Consider the following 5619-nt stretch of genomic DNA (forward strand, 5'->3'; position numbering starts at 1 on the left):
TGGGCAGAGCTAAGTTCTACTTAGATATGAGCAGAAGTGTAGTGTAGTAGAATCCAAAAACCCCACATTTGAGCCCCAGTTCTGCCCCTTCCTAGCTGCATCAACATGGACAATTAATGCACGAGAAAGCTTTTAGGACAGCGGCACTTAGTGAGCACCGTATGAGTGTGCACTAAACCCACGTCACTTCTCTGGGTCTCCTTCCCCCATGGTTAAGATAGGAATGCCAGTTAGCCTCCTGGCGGGGCCATCATGAAAAATGCTCAGGATTATAACTGCCATTTACGTTATGTATGTGAAACGTTTATAAACTATGAAGCCCCAAGTAAATGTCAGCCGCCATGTTTGTCACTGTCATGATTAGAAGTCTCTTTCTTCTCCCACAACCTCTTTTGTCCCCTTACACAGCCAAGCGCATCTGCACGGAGCCCTGCCTTAGCTCCCCCCATCCTGCCCCTCCCCCGGGCCCCCAGCAAGGGATCATAGGGAGCCAGGCTGCGACGAGGCAGGGCAAAGGCTCTGCCCTTCTGTTTGGCCAGGCAAGCAGCGTTCTCTGCTGGGCCTCTCCGGGACCTGCTTCAAAGGCCACTTGTGTCTTTGCATATGATTTAACTCTCCATTGCAGATGTCTGCTTGGACTCTGCCATCTGTTCCCTGGCAATTTTCAAGTCCAAATTGCATGATTGCTCCCCTGAAGCGTGTTCTCTCTTGATTTGGCTCCTCTGTGTCTCCTTGCCTCTACTCTGTTTCCCTTTATTTTAAATTACATTTATTGTTGTCCGCACTTAAAAAAAAAAAAAGGTGTTTCTTCCATTATAAAAGTGATACTGTACATGCTTTTTTAAAAGAAAAAAATGGAAAGCATTAGAAAAGTGAAAAGATGAGAACAAAGTCAGCCAGAGTCCTACCACCCAGAGACCACATTTTGGTAAATTTCCTTTGGCCTTTCTTTTCTTCCGGGCACAGGCTTCATTTGTTTCTAATTGGCTGAGATCATATTGTATGGAAAGTTTGGTACCCTGCTTTTCTCACTTAACATGATAACATAAGTGTTTTCCATGCTAAGAAAACCTTATCACAAGCCTCATTCAAGTGGCTATGTTACAGGGGCGCCTGGGTGGCTCAGTCGTTAAGCGTCTGCCTTTGGCTCAGGTCACGATCCCAGGGTCCTGGGATCAAGCCCCGCATCAAGCCCCACATCAAGCCCCACATCAAGCCCCACATCGCGGCATCGAGCCCCGCATCGAGCCCTGCATTGGGCTCCCTGCTCCGCAGGAAGCCTGCTTCTCCCTCTCCCACTCCCCCTGCTTGTGTTCCCTCTCTTCGCTGTGTCTATCTCTGTCAAATAAATGAGTAAAATCTTTAAAAAAAAAAAAAATGGCTATGTTACAACCCTTGGAGTGCAGGCACCATTTTATTTGTACTGACAAAGTTCACATAACACAAAATTCACCATTTTACTCATTTTAAGGTGTACAATTCAGTGGCCTTTAGTACATTCATGATGGTGTATGACCATCACATTATCTAGTTCCAGAACATTTTCATCATCCCAAAAGGAAACCCCATATCCATTAAGCAGTCATGGCCCTTTCCCTGCTCCCTCCCACTGTCAACCACTAATCTACTTTCTGTCTGTATGGATTTGACTATCCTAGACATTTCATATAAACAGAAACATACAAGTGACTGTTTCTAGTTTCTTTCGCTTCGCATAATGTTTCCAAATTCATCCATGTTTCAGCACGCATCAGTACATCATTATTTTTTTTAAGATTTTATTTATTTATTTGACAGAGAAAGACACAGCGAGAGAGGGAACACAAGCAGGGGGAGTGGGAGAGGGAGAAGCAGGCTCCCCACTGAGCAGGGAGCCCGATGCGGGGCTCGATCCCAGGACCCTGAGATCATGACCTGAGCCGAAGGCAGACGCTTAACGACTGAGCCACCCAGGCGCCCCATCATTATTTTTTTTAAGATCTTCTTTTTAAGTCATCCCTATACACAACGTGGGGCTCAACCCTGAGATCAAGAGTTGCACGCTCTACCAACTGAGCCAGCCAGACACCCCAGAACATCATTATTTTTAATGGCTGAACGATATTCCATTGTAAGGATATACTACATTCTGTTTACTGATTCATCTGTTAATGGACATTTGGGGTTTTTTTCTACCTTTTAGCTATTATGAACAGTGCTGCTGTGGACATTCATGCCATCTGTTTAGTTTGAACATGCTTTCACTTCTTTGGGGTATATATCTAGGATGGGTCATTTAGTATTTTTATGTTTAACTTACTAATAACCACTGTTTTCCACAGCAGCCATTCAACAGTCCCACCAGCAGTTCATAAGGGTTCTAATTTCTCTACCTCTTCACCAACCCTTGTTGTTTTCCATTTTTTAATTATTATTATAACCACTGTAGAGGGTGCAGAGTGGTATCTCATCATGGTTTTGATTTGCATTTCCCTAATGACTAATGACATTGAACATCTGTTCATGTGCATGTTGGCCATCTGCATATCTTCTTTGGAGAAATGTCTATTCAAGTCCTTTACCCATTTTTAAATTGTGCTGTTTGTGTTTTTGTTGTTGAGTTATAAGCACTCTTTATATATTCTACATACTAGGACCTTATGAGATATGTGACCTGAAAATACTTTCTCCCATTTTCTAGGCTGTCGTTTCACTGTCTTGATGGTGTCCTGTGATGCACACATCCTTAATTTTGATGAAATCCAATTGATCTATGTTTTTCTTTTGCTCCTCATTCTTTTGGTGTCAGTTCTGAGACTCTATTTGCAAATCCAAGCCCAAAGGTCATCCAAGTCCAAATCAGAGTACACGTCTGTGCTTTCTTCTGATTTCTATAGTTGTAGTTCTGATGTTTAGGAATTTCATCCATTTTGACTTAATTTTTGTATATGGTATGAAGAGGGAGTCCAAGTTCATTCTTTTTATGTGTTTACGTGTATATGCATATTTACATGTGTACATGGATATGTATTTACACGTCCAGTTGGGCCAGCACCATTTATTGAAGAGACTATTTTTCCCCATTGAATGTTCTTGGCACCCTTGTGGAAAATTAATTGACCATATGTATATGCATGGGTTTCTTCCTGGACTCTCAATTCTGTTCCATTAATCTATATCTATCCCTATGCCAATAACACAGTTTTGATTACCATAGCTTTGTAGTAAGTATTGAAATCTAGATGTGTGATTTCTCCAAATTTGTTCTTTTTCAAGATTGTTTTGGCTATTCAGGGTCCGTTGCAATTCCATATGAATTGCACAATCAGCTTTTCCATGTCTGTAAAAAAAAAAAAAAGCCATTGGAATTTGATATGGCTTGCACTGAATCTGTAAATCTCTTTGGGGGAATATTGACATTTTAATATTAAATCTTGTTCTCTTTTATTAAATCCATGAACATGGGATCTTTTCCATTTACTTAGGTCTTTTTAAATTTCTTTCAACAATGTTTGTAATTTGAGTGTAGAAGTCTTTCAACTACTTGGTTAAATTTATTCCTAGGTACTTTACTCCTTTAGATGCTATGGTAAATAAAATTGTTTTCTTAACTTTATTTCAGACTGTTCATTGCCAGTGCATAGAAATACCACTAATTTTTGTGTTGATCTTGTATCTTGCAGCTTTGCCAAATGTATTTATTAACTTAAATATCTTTTTTTGTGGATTCTTTAGGATGTTCTATATGTAAGATCATACCATCTACAAATAGAGATAGTATTACTTTTTCTTTCCAGTTTGGATGACTTATATATCTTTTTCTTGCCCAAGTGCTCTGGCTAGAACTTCCAGTGTAATGTTGAATACAAGTGATGAACATGGGCATTCTGGTCTTGTGCCTGATCTTAAGGGAAAGCTTTCAGTTTTTCACCAATAAGTATGATGTTTACTGTGGGTTTTTCATAGATGCTCTTATCAGATTGAGGAAGTTCCCTTCCATTTCTAGTGTGTCAAGTGTTTTTATCATGAAAGGGTGTTGGATTTTGTCATACTCTTTTCCTGCATCAATTGAGATGATCATGTGGTTTTCCCCCCTTCAGTCTGTAAATGCTATGTAGTACATTAATTGATCGATTTTTATATGTTGAACCACCTTTGCATTCATTCGTGGGATAAATTCCACTTTGTCAGGGTATATAATCCTCTAAATATATTGCTGGATTTAGTCTGCTATACTATGTTAAGAATTTTTGCATCTAGGGGTGCCTGGATGGCTCAGTGGTTAAGCCTCTGCCTTCGGCTCAGGTCATGATCCTGGAGTCCTGGGATCGAGCCCCGCATCAGGCTCCCTGCTCAGTGGGGAGCCTGCTTCTCCTTCTCCTGCTTCCCCCGCTTGTACTCTCTCTCTGTCGAATAAATAAATAAAATCTTTTTTAAAAAAGAATTTTTGCATCTAACTGGGTGTTATATGCAACTGATGAATTACTGAACTCTACATCGGAAACTAATAATGTACTATATGTTGGCTAATTGAATTTAAATTAAAAAATAGCTGAAAAAAAGAATTTTTGCATCTCGGGGAGCCTGGCTGGCTCAGTTGGTAGAGCATGCAACTCTAGATCTCAGGGTCGTGAGTTCAAGCCCCACACTGAGCATATAGCTTACTTTAAAAAAAAAAGGGATTTGGGGGGGCACCTGGTTGGCTCAGTCGGCGGAGCATGTGACTCTAGATCTCGGGGTTGTGGGTTCAACTCCCACGTTGAATGTAGAGATTACTTAAAAATTTAAAAAAATCTTTTAAAAAAAGAATTGTGCATCTATATTCATAAGGGATACTGGTCTGCAGATTTCTTTTCTTATGATGTCTATGCCTGCCAGCTCCCATTTTTTAACTCTCTAGCAGAGCGATATAGCAAAACATTGTGCTCCGGGTCTATCTCTGGCAGAGCCTGGGGAAAAGGAAAATAAAACTCTTGCCACAGTGGTTACTCAATATGTAATTTTAATTTGCCTTTTGCGAAGTTCCCAAGCTGCTTTGCCTGGTGATGCCATGTTTACACAATTTTTAAGCAGAACTGAATTCATAGAGCATTAAACAGTACTGGCTTTTCCCAGAATGCTTCAACTTTTGTATTCTCTGATATTTCAAGACAGTGCCTGAACCAGAGTCTTGGCCCCCTACTGCCAGTTTCCCGTGCCCAGCATAACGGTTGGCACATAGTGGGGCCTTTATAGCTATTTTCTGAACAAATGGTTTGCCCACTATTAGGGCACCGAGTTGGACTCTAATGGATGGCAGATAGAGGACTGTTCCTCGTGCAAAGATATCAGGCAATTGGGTGAAGCATTTGGCATAGAATGAGAAGTTCTTGTGTCCTGCCCAAGAACTTCGAGGAACAGTTCCGCGGAAAGTTCCTTCTTCCTATCAGACCCCAAAAGTAGTAAATACATTCATTTTAAAAGTCAGTACGTAAGTCAACAAAACCTAAAGACAACTGACAGAATGGGAAAAGATATTTGCAAATGTCTTATCAGATAAAGGGCTAGTATCCAAAATCTATAAAGAACTTATCAAACTCAACACCCAAAGAACAAAGAATCCAATCAAGAAATGGGCAGAAGACATGAACGGACATTTCT

The 5619-nt window shown here is 40.6% G+C and overlaps 1 protein-coding gene across 1 annotated transcript in view; it reads right to left on the minus strand.

Moving 5' to 3' along the window:
* ADGRG4 (adhesion G protein-coupled receptor G4) overlaps positions 1 to 5619 on the minus strand; it is a 91937-nt gene that overhangs the window by 85568 nt on the left and 750 nt on the right.

The sequence above is a fragment of the Leptonychotes weddellii genome, chromosome X, assembly GCF_054177405.1.
Source record: "Leptonychotes weddellii isolate Sample4059 chromosome X, ASM5417740v2, whole genome shotgun sequence".
Lineage (NCBI taxonomy): Eukaryota > Metazoa > Chordata > Mammalia > Carnivora > Phocidae > Leptonychotes > Leptonychotes weddellii.